Source organism: Halichoerus grypus, chromosome 14, assembly GCF_964656455.1.
Source record: "Halichoerus grypus chromosome 14, mHalGry1.hap1.1, whole genome shotgun sequence".
In the NCBI taxonomy this organism is placed as follows: Eukaryota; Metazoa; Chordata; class Mammalia; order Carnivora; family Phocidae; genus Halichoerus; species Halichoerus grypus.
Genome location: NC_135725.1, coordinates 40,013,295 through 40,025,363, shown reverse-complemented (window position 1 = coordinate 40,025,363; position 12,069 = coordinate 40,013,295). Strand labels below are relative to the sequence as shown.

Below are 12,069 nucleotides of genomic sequence, written 5' to 3'. Positions count from 1 at the left end.
CTTCTCTCTCTGAGAAGAATTTTCAACTTGAAATGCTTGAAATTTGAAAAAAAAAAACTGATTTGTTGCAACATTAAGGCTTTGTTTTGAATGCTGCTCAGAGCATTCCTTAATGAAGGAAGCCACAATCTGAAAGAACTTGATGAAGTAAAGGATGATTTGTATGAAGAAAAATATGAAGCAGTGCCTTGGTCAATCAGTGTCATCAACTTCAGAATTATTGACATTTCTTTTATAACTTAAAAGAAGGTCTTAGAAGACTTGGCAACAATTGAAAGAGATTGCTCTTGTCTCTGAATGAAGCTAGCTTCTGGTTTTCATCTGCTATATGCACAGTAATGTCATGAAGGACGAATTCCAATTTTTGTGCATCTCTTTGGGAATATTCAAAGGTCTTCAAAAGGTATCAAGTTTCTTTGCCAAGTGAAATTTTGTCTGGAGGAAACTCTAGACATTTTGTGTGTGATAATAGCACCTTAAGAGCTTGGCAGCCTTTGTTCCTCATGACTTTTGTGAAGAAAAAAGCTTCACTCACCATTGTGATTTAAAACTGTTCTATATCTGTGTACGTTGTAATAAATAATACTCCCAGCAATCCTGAAATAAGCCTTTTCTTTTTCCATCAAAGTTGCTGACAATGTGAGAACTGGGGTCACAAATCATCACCTTGTCAATAAATGGGACAAAATAAACAGTTCTTATCTAATTCACAGAAGTTTACTGACTTCTTATAGGTCATATCTTGATTTACTTCACAGACCTTTGGGCAGAAGTTTCAGCCTTTTTTAAATCCCACAAAATGCCTCTGAATAGGCACCTGGGTGGCTCAGTCAGTTAAGCAGCTGACTCTTGATTTCAGCTCAGGTCATGATCTGAGGGTTGTGGGATTGAGACCCAAGTCGGACCCCATGCTCAGTGGGGAGTCTGCTTGAGATGCTCTTTCTCCCTCTCCTTCTGCCCCTCCCCCCACTCCTGTGCGCTCTCTCTCTCAAATAAATAAATCTTTAAAAAATACCTCTGAATAATTTGACAGTAATTATTTCATTCATAACATGTCAAATGTAGAGATTTGGCCTCACAAATGCATTCATTATATATATATATATATATATATATATATATATATATATATGTATGTATTTAATTAATAAGAGATAAATTTCTTGTTCAAAGCCTCTTAAATCAGTGTCATGGATGTTGCTGAAACACTTGGGCCTCTTTGCCAAGCTGTCACTTCGTGGAAACATATTAGAGGGCTCTTCTTTGGGATCTCCAGGGCTTGAGAATATGCTTCCTGGCTGGCTCAGGGTGAGTATACCCTGTCAATTCCCTTGCCTATAGAAATCTGCAGACATCTGGAAACAGTAGCATACTTGAGATTCACTCTTACTGAGAAGACCACAGGTTCAAAATATGGATTTTCACTCCTTCGCTGACATTGTAACATGGAAGAGGCAAATGTAGTAAAAGAGTTCACTGAAAGGTCACCTTGCACGGCCATCTGTAGTGGCCTTAACCTCAGTAATTTGAAGCCAAGGGAAGTGAATTTACTTCAAATGGCCTTGTAGAAGTCTGAAGTCCCTTGCCTCAGCCTCCTTGCTTGATAAAGTGAACTGCAGGAGATCCACTGCCCTTTGCTCTTAGGTCTTTTTGTAGGTCTAGACACTGGGGACTTGTGGGCATCAACTTAAAAGACAAGATGAATAGAAAGTAAATGATTATATAAAAAGTAACATACAGGGCGCCTGGGTAGCTCAGTTGGTTAAGCGACTGCCTTCGGCTCAGGTCATGATCCTGGAGTCCCGGGATCGAGTCCCGCATCGGGCTCCCTGCTTGGCGGGGAGTCTGCTTCTCCCTCTGACCCTAACCCCTCTCATGTGCTCTCTCTCATTCTCTCTCTCTCAAATAAAGAAATATCTTAAAAAAAAAAAAAAATACACATTTCCATATAGCAGATCATGCCATACTTTGAACTTCCTGTTCAAGTTTTAAAATATCACCTCCCACCGACACGTTGTCAGTTTGTCAGATGCAGCCCGGCCCCCAGTAGCCACAGCACAGCTAATAACTACCCAAGAACCCAACGAATGAAACACTTCAGAAAACTTTGGTAAAAAAAAAAAGTGTGTGTGGTAAATTATATATGGAGGCTCAATTAAAGTGATGTTTTCAGAATCATCCTTTTCCCTTAAAAACAGGGACCAGACTTAAAAAAGGGAATTTTATGTACTTGAACTGAAAAACTGCTTTGACTCCTAGCTACAGCTCTCAAGCTTGAGGTATCTTGACATTTGGTAAAAATATAAATAAATAAATAAGTAAATAAATAAACTAATTAATTCTATGTAAAATAGCATACAAAACTTTCATAAACTTTATTATAGTTTTTGTTGTCTGATGTTAGAGATGCGTTGGAAGATGGATTGCCAACATGACCCCATTTGTCCACCCCTCCCTGCATCAGCCTATTTGCAGTTTAACTTGGCAATTCTGCCCACCCAAAAGTGAGATCGATTTCCACACCTCCTAATTCTAGGCAGACCTTATGACATCTTTAGTCTAAAGCATATGGCGGAGGTGATAGCTTGCCAGTTCTCAGTTGAGGCCCCAAAAGGACTTGCAAATTTCCACTCACTCTTTTGAACCCTTGTTTTTGCCATAAGAACAAACCTGGGCTAAGCTATTGGAGGACGACAGACCATGCGGAGGAGTCAAATCGCAGAGCTTAGGCCATCCTGGGGCACTAGGCCTCCAGCTAACCTATCACCTGCACGCAGATGCATGAACCAGCCCAGCTGAGATCAGCTGAGCCAAATCTAGGTCAGCAAAACTGCGTAGTTGGCTCAGAGACTCAGGAGAAATAATAAATGATTGGTGTTTTAAGTCACTAAGTTTTGGGGTGATTTGTTACTCAGCTATAGCTAAATGTTACAGAGGTATAAATAGATTGTACCTACTTTTAAAAAATAAGAGAGCTAGTAATAATAATAGATGCCATGTAAGGCATACTATCTGCAAGGCACTTTGTATATATTATTTTCTTAGCTCTCACACAGGATATTCTTTCTAACGTGCTACATTGCATCACCACAGTAACACATTTGAATTCTTAAGATGGATCAGAAATTTTTCTACGGGTATACACTTTTTAAAGAAAGAATGCTATCTAGTCATATCTATTAAATTTATCAAGAAACCTAAATATGTTGACAGATGTAAGGAAAATGCTCATTAAATGTTTGATCCATTTTGTACATCCTCTACAACTTTTTTCACCTTTTACAATATTTCCAATGGGCCCCATGGAATTGCTTCTCACTTCCTACACACATGCTTTTTACAAAAAGCAAGATAAAATCCCCAAAGAGAAAATGACTCTGGAAAACTTTTTACACACTTTACCAACCTTGAGAGACTCTTTGTAATTTCCTCTAACAAAATTTAGTTGTTTATTATATAAACACATAATAGCTCACATAGTGAATTGGATAGGAAATAATTTAGTACAGTTTTCTTGGATATACTAATGGATAACCATGAGCACCTTGAAGATGCCCCAATATAGAATGAATAGAGATACAATATTGGATAGAAATTAAACAGTAAGTTACATTTTCTGAAATCTTTGGGTAAATACTGCAAGTGGTATTTTGGAACATGAAGCAAATAGTCCAATCATTTATAGCAAGGAGAAGAAGATCTTAATTAAGTGTTCACTATTCTTGATAGCTGTCCCCTCAGCTTGTCCCCAAAATGTTTCCTTGGTTCATTATGATGAAGAGAAAACAAAAAATCTTTGAGCATGTTAGCAAGGGTTGGAGAAAAAGCGAAGAGAGAGGAGAGGAGAGATGGGATGAGAAACCAGGTGGGACAATTTTCTTAAAATGGCCTGCTAAGAAAAATGCTTGTCTTGACATAGGGGACTTAATGATGAATTAGAGAGTTCAAAGACAAAAAAGTATTCTTTCCCTCTATACGGCTAAATGTGGAGGACCAGGCTCTGCTTTAAGATGGATGTCAAACCAAAGTGCTGGATGATAGGGGTATCTAACAAGTCAAGTCTTATGTGCTTTAAGAGTATTTTCAGCAGGCTGAGATTGAGCTCTTGCCAACATGGAATTCACCCAGATTCAAGAGATAAATGTCCCAAATACTTGAGTTGTCTCTGAGGCCTGAAGGCAGCCAAACACATAATGCAGTGATTAGCAGCATTTCAGCCTGGGCAATCATAGTTTATTGGGGTGCGAGGGATTCCCCAGATTACATATATGTGTGTGTGTATTTATGTACATATGTACAAATGCCTTGGGAATGTAAATTTAGTTTTCTTTGTTGTTTCTTAAGCTTCTTGAATAACTTCCCTTCTTCCTCGTGAGGAAAAAAGACATTAGAATTTGAATACACTTTGTAACCACATCTGTGGAATTATAGAACCTGATCTATGTATGTGTTTTTTGGATTTGGATTTTGCTTTTGACTCCAGACTGCTCGAATGAATGGGATTCTGTCTGGGGTAACCAAATTCCACTTAATGCCAATGCTTTTGTAGTTCATTTAGGCAGATTCAGTTATTGGAATTATCTTACAGAAGGAACTAAACCAGCAGATTCAGGTCCAGACAGGTTGAATATCTTGTTCTGGAAATGGAAGTCTAAATTGGGGATTAGATCTCAACTTGATAGTTATTCCAGGTACTCTTCAGGGTTTTGAATCACATTGCTTCTGCAGAACATCATTCTGGAACAAGAAGAGTAAAAATATAGCCATCAAGTAGTAGTTATTTAACTGCTTCCATTTTAAATTCTCAAAGACCTCTGTAGGGAAAGCATGTATCAATCGAAAGAACAGAGGGTGTGAAAGTACACTTTGAGAAATGCTCCTAGAATTGGGTCCTTAGCTCTAGCGTGTACTGGCAGTCCTTCTTTAAAAAAAATGTAGACATTGTAGGCCCTATAAATTTTACCTGTAAAACATAATAACACCTACCTGTGGAGGTTTTGTAAAGATTAAATGAATTATGTCCAACAATCCCAAAATAGTGGCTTACATTTAATAAATAGATAATTCAAATTGTATTTATATTTTGTAAGTTTCTAATTCTAGTTGACATTGATTTCTACCCTTCACCTCTAAATCAACCAATAAACTACTGTTACAATTTCCCCACCTTTAACATTGGAATTTTATTTATTTTAGAGTTTTAAGGATTATTTTTATCTATGAAAATGCTATATATTATTTAGAATTCAGGCTAGGTTTCTCTAATAAGAAACATTGGCTTAAACAAGAGAGAGTTTTATTTATTTCATTTCTCTCTCCTGTGACAGTCCAGAAGAGCAGACTTGGTGGCTTAAGGGAATTGGGGAGGCAGGATCCACCCCTCACCCCTTGCAGGTCTGTTCTCCTGAGATGTTATCTTCAGCCAATAGTTGAGTTTGAGATGGCTTTCCACACATCTTTAATCCAACAATGACACATGGGAAAGAGAAAGGTGTGCTTATGTCTGTTTCTTTTAAAGACTACTTGTACATAACTTATGACAGACACACACACACGCACACACACACACACACACTCGCACTCATATCCTGTTTTCAAGATGATAGTTACATCAAAATGGGAAGGAGGCTGGGAAATGTGGACTGGGGCCTTTAGCCAAGAGATCATGTGTTTAGCTAAAATATCTACTACTATAGAAGGGGAAAATTACATGTGGTATATATGAGGGGTGGGAAGTGAGTAATTAGTCTCCACCAAAATGTATTTGTTCGGGGAGATGTGTGTTTATACATGGGATATATTCTAATTGCAAAAAGGACTTTAAGGGTAATACCTTAAAGGTAATAGAGTCTCATTTCTTCATGTCCTAAATATCCTTTACAATGGCACACTAAACCAACTGATCTGCAATAATTCACCACCAAATACAGTGGTCCCAACAGTGGATTTGAGAAGTTTTGGATCTATACACAGAACCATTTCAATTTTTACCTATTCAACATTCAGCTTATTTTTTCCCATTATTCTTTTATTCACCAATATTTATTGAGTTCCTAGATGCTGAGGATACTGTAATGAACCACACAGGCAGGAATCCCTGCCCTCACTCATGAAGCTTGCATTCCAGTGTGTGTAGAGGGAGATACGCAATACAACAATTAACAAAATACTTCATTGAGATTGTACAGATTGTGATAAATAACGTGGAAAAAAATAAAACAGAGAAGGGGAGGTTGCAGTTATAACTAGGGTGGCTAGGACAGGCCTCCCTGGGAAGCTGACATCTGAGCAAATGCAGAAAGGAAGCAAGGGAGTGAGCTGTGTGCACATCTACTGGAAGAATGCTCCAGGCAAAAGTTAATAGCAGCCCACAGACACCGTGGTGTGTGTGCTTGGTAGGACAGACAGCAAGGAGGTCAGTGTGTAATGGAGTGAGTAAGGCAGAGAGCAGAGAAGTCATGAAAAGCGAGATCATGTAGAGCCATGTAAGCCATAGTAAAATCTTTGGCTTTAGGTTGAGTTCAGTTTTGAGTAAAAGGGCCAAATGAGCTGACGTGTCCTTCTAAATGATGTCTGCCTGCTCTGTTGAGAATGGATTGAGAACAGACTGTAGGGGTGAGTGATAACATCAGCAAGGCCAGGTAAGAGGATACTGCCATAATGCAGGTGAGGATTACAGACAAGGGTGGTAGCCGTGAGTATGGGGAGAAGTGTTTGACTTTGGGATATATTCTGAAAATGAGCATTCAGATTTCACTGGTGGATATTTGTGAGTGATCAACAAGGGAGGGTGTATGTGGAGAACAGTTAAGTTTTAAGGACAGAGCATTGGGCCATTGCAACTGGGAAAGATGAGAGGGAACTCCTAGAGGAGATTAAAGACTAGGAGCCATTCCAGTTGGAGTAAAATCAGGGCAATGGGTGTTCTAAAAGTGAGGGGGGAATTAATTAATTAATTCATTAATTAAATTAAAAATATGTAAAAGTCAGGTAGAAAAGAGTTTCAAGGAAGAATGAATGACCATTACTGGCAGACAAGTAGCTTCTCAAATACTTGAATACAGCCCTGCTGACTCCAGCCTCCTCATCCTACACAGGCTGAAATCTGCCCTCTTTCTGGAAAAATAGCCAAAGTGACTCCACTGGAAATGCCATGGTTCCACGTGCATTTTCTCGAGAAATGTATAGACTTTAACATTATGTTACATAACACGGGAGTCAGTCTGTTTCAGTCCTTGTCATTCTCCAACTTCAAGATCTTTATCACATAAGTGATTTCCATTTGCCATTATTTTTCTCATTTTTATGAGTAGCTCAGTTTTTATTTTTAAAAGTATAATTGAACCCAACAGATAGTAAGAATGGTAAAGTTTATATATTTTGTAATATTTGCAAAAAAGCAGTATTATATATTGAATGTGTTCTCATTAAAATGTAGTATTAGTAATGCACTGGCTACATTTATAAGGGAAGTAGGGAAAACAGTACCATAATTTTCTCATCTCAAAGCTCATATCATTCTGAAGGGTTCACTGGCCTTCTCTAATTGAGAGTTCACAAGCGATGTAATTTCAAGAGATTTTTCTATTCTTGATTGGTAAAGATGAGTGGCTATGTCTAATTGGGAATTTGTTAATTAGGCATCTATTATATTTTTCTTAAACCTGAACAAATCTTGGATTTCACAGGTTTGATTTGAGCAATTAAGCAATATATCTGCAAATGTTATTAAGACCCTTACAGTCTGCCTTTCCTTTTTCAGCTGCAGATTACTCTTCAGTAAAATGTGGATGGCTTATCATGTCCATTTGGTGACACAATGGAATGCAATTTCATCGTGCAGAAAAATGGAACATGACACCTGCTTATTTTTTGCTTTATAGGGGGAGGTCATTATAGTAAGTTTAAATAAAAAATTGATAGAAGATAATTTGGATTCTATCTGAATGTCACACTCACCTATTACTCTCTTTGTTTAATTTCTTTTTTTTTTTTTTAATCTGGGAGAGCCACATATCTAAGTAAACCATGACATTTTTCACAGAGCAGACTAGCACAATTCTCTTAAACCTGAAATTTTCTCTTCTGTACAGACCCATCCCCTAGGTATTTGCTTCTACCTTTTTATGAAATGTTTTAATTGATTTTTAAATGTTTGCTCTCTTGCCTGTTTGTTCTGAACTTGGCTCTGTGTTCCACGCAAAGGCTACTTCATTTAAAGTGAATCAAAAGATGTATTGGCCTAGGGTGCTGTTTTCATGTTTCCTTTCTCTTGCAAGGTGTGGAATCATAGACTTATAAAAAGTTAAAAGTTAGAGTTGGGGTACCACATTTTAAAACCTAGCTTTGCTGCATTTTTTAGGAAAGTCCCACAAATTCTCTTGGTACTTTACTGGGACATGATTATTGACATACAAAAAGCTATACATATTTAATGCATACAACTTGATGTGTTTGAAGATAAGTATATAACCATGAAATTATCAATATACTCTATGCCGTAAACATGTACATTACCTCCAGAAGTTTCCTCCTACCCTTTATTGATGAAATTTATTTTTTCTGATAAGAACATTTAACATAATATCTACCCTCTTAGAAAGTTTTTAAGTTTTCAATACAGTATTGTTAACCATAGGCACTAGGCTGTAGAGTAAATGTCTAGGACTTATATATATAACTGAAAATTTGTACTCTCTTACTAATAATTTTTTGTTTTAACTATAAAATAGTTTTATAGCTATTTCATAATATTGTTGTGTGACTCTTCAGATAATGTACTTGAAAAGGCTTGTTCTTGTCCTCAGTATTACTAGGAAAAGCGTATAAACTTTTTTATTTTATTGCTCAAACATAATTAATCAGTGATAAGTGTGTGTGTGTGTGTGTGTGTTCTATATGTGAAACTTAAATATTTGGACTGGTTTTAAACATAGGTATTTGGTTTTATTTTCAATGCTATATTTCTTATAAGAGTATGCTTCGACTCTGAAAAATGCCAACTTTATGGTCAGCTCTGACCGAGAAATTCTTGCCATTAGCAATGAAAACTGTGAAATCTGACCGCCTCACCCCAAAATGAATTTGAGCAGACTTTTTTATTTGACTTAGCCCTCGTGGGTGCAGACGCATTGACATGGATTCCAAAATAGACAGCAATTTTACCCCATCTTGCACAGGCACACAGATTGATTCAGCATAAGCCACTCAGCTTTGCATAGTTTGTACCCAAATTCGTATATAGGTTCAATATTGCTTTAAAATTAGCTCTTGGTTTTGCTTTAAGTTCATGACCTTGGAGAACAAAAATTAAATGCATGAAATTGGCTTCAGTTTCAACTTGGAAGCCAAGTCTGTATTTATGTAAGTTCCCTATTTCCCTAGAAATAGTCTATTTGCTTTCTGACTGGAATAATTTGGTTGTGAAAACGGAGGAATTGCTACTGTGGAGAGAAAAAAAGGGTATTGTCTTTTAATAACACATATTAATATAACCTAGTTCTAATTTCAAGGCTTCTAATTCTGATTTTTAAGAACTAATGCAGGAGAAAACACACACCACAGTAGCAACAAACTAAAATCAACCTGTGAGGGGCCAAAACTAGGGAGCGTTCTGTTCATATATTTCTCTTGCAGACTGTAGGGTTATTATAATACATGGAAATATTTTATATGGATTCGATTATATTTCCCACATTAATAAAAAGTTGCTATTGCAACTTTAATACTGTAAATAAATCAGCTTATGAAATTTTATGAAATGTAAAGCAACTTTGTGGAGGCAGGAATGGGCCCTTTTAAATTATGTTACTGAAACCCTATAATGAAATAGCCATGCCTTGAAGAATACGAGGTAAATACTAATTGCAATTAAGTGTTCTCTGGGGAACAAGATCTGCAAAAGGATAAAAACCTGTGCCATGGAGCAATTATTGGAAGTTCTTTCTGCTGCTTTCTCAGCCTAATGCTTGTGGGTGAAACTTCTTGGGCCCTTGCTGGCTGAGGAGGGGCTGAAGTTTCTGGAATATGTATGCAGGTGTCTGATGGCTTTTTTTTTTTTAAAGATTTTATTTATTTATTTGAGAGAGAGAAAGAGAGTAAGTTGGGGGAGGAGCATAGGGAGAGGAACAAGCAGACTCCACACTGAGCACAGAGCCTGTTGTTGGGGGGGCTCGATCCCACGACCCTGAGATCATGACCTGAGCCAAAATCAAGAGTCAGAGGATGCTTAACCTCTTAAAAATGGTTTTTAATAAATCACTCATGTGTTTGATTATCAATGCATTCAGTCACACCAAGGGTAAATTTAGTGGCTTAGGATGAAAAAGACAGATAGTACAACATTCTATTTTGGAAGAAGGAACAATGAGACCCATATGCTTTCAATCTTGGGTGAAAACCAGCAGTTTACAAAGTAAACAAGTGTTTTGATTTAGTTTCCATCTCTTTTCTTATGCAAATTCCCTTGAAAAATGCTTTTTTATATTTTTATTATCTGCTGTCTGTCTTAGCTGACTGATATAAGATAGTTTATGATTCTGTTGGTGTCTACACAACAGTCCCAATCGATCTGAAATAAAAAGCCATAACTGCATAAAATATAACTGGTTTCATAGTAATGGCTCAGTAAAAGTACCTATCACAGTGCAAGCTCTTATTTACATTTATTTTATTAAATATTTAAGTTACAAAAGTAATAATCTGTCTTTTTTTCAAAAGCAAAAGAAATAAAAATATGTGTACTTGAAAAAAGATAATGCATGTTCCCTTCCCCCAATCGGATTTCTCCAGTATACACAATGCTTGCAACTTGCTTTGAGCTCTTCGGTCTCTATGATAATACAAATAAATAAATAAATAAATAAATAAATAACTCTTAAAAACCATATCATTTCTTTTTTTTTTTTACAAAAATATGGTCATGCAATATGCTTTATGTTACAACTTGATTTTTCATTGAATAATATGTTATGAATATTCCTCATTTTTTCTGTAGAATAATGCTCCATAATTTACTCAAGCTGACTTTTATTAGTGTACATTTATGGTTTTCTCTCTTTTCTATTCTTTTCCTTTCCTCTCCCTCCATTGATAATGTGCACATAAACATTCTTATACAAATATCCTTACATAGAACTGTATTTCATCAGATTTTTCTAAATGGGATTTCTCAGTCAGAGAAATTTTAAATTTTCGTATATTCTGACATGTTATTTTCATATGATACATTGCATTTTAGTCTTAGTTTTGTTTTGTTTTACATGACTGCTTCCTTTATTAGGCTGAGTTCCTAGAAGGTAGGCACTCTCCTACTTATGCAATTAGCAATAAATAATTTATTTTTGTTCCGAAAATTAAAGATTTGATTAGTCAGCCATATTAGGGTAACTATGTCTTTCCTTCCCTAGCCTCTTATAGTCCACTCAGTGCTAAACATCTTGCCTAGGACTTACGCCATCATTAATTCCCACCTTTTCTCAATATCAAAAACCCCTACAGTGTGTCACAGATCAGTAATTTGTTAAATGCTGCCCTTGAACCTTAGCTGATTATTTAGTATCTTAGCTATATTGGACTTCCATTTAAAAATAGATGACCAGCAGGGTGTCTGGGTGGCACAGTCGGTTAAGCCTCTGACTCTTGGTTTTGGCTCAGGTCCTGATCTCAGAGTCATAAGAGTTTTGCGTTGGGCTTGTGCTCAGCAGGGAGTCTGCCTCAGATTCTCTCTCCCTCTCCCTCTGCACTCTCCCATTCATGCACTCTCTCTCTCCTTCTCCAAAATAAATAAATAAATCTTTAAAAAAAATTAAAAAAATGAAATAGATGATCAGCAATTTGGGGTCATGAATCTAATATTTTATATATATGTGTATGTGTTTATAAATTATATACTGTATATATAATGTATACCTTATGATATATACTATGCATTATATACTATGTACATAACATATATGTGTATAATGTTACACTATAGTATATGCTGTGTGTGTGTGTGTGTATATACATATAATACTTTTATATGTTAATTATATGGGCTAAATTTATGTACTCTTTTTACTGTTGTGA

The 12,069-nt window shown here is 36.3% G+C and overlaps 1 long non-coding RNA gene across 2 annotated transcripts in view; it reads left to right on the top strand.

Moving 5' to 3' along the window:
* The window catches only part of LOC118520730 (uncharacterized), a 75,586-nt gene extending 63,722 nt beyond the window's left edge, over nucleotides 1-11,864 (top strand). For both annotated transcript variants that reach the window (XR_004909814.2, XR_004909815.2), the window contains 2 exons: nucleotides 1,174-1,308; nucleotides 7,763-11,864. This is a non-coding gene — a long non-coding RNA (uncharacterized LOC118520730). The remainder of the gene's footprint in view (nucleotides 1-1,173; nucleotides 1,309-7,762) is intronic.
* Nucleotides 11,865-12,069: the final 205 nt, after the last annotated feature.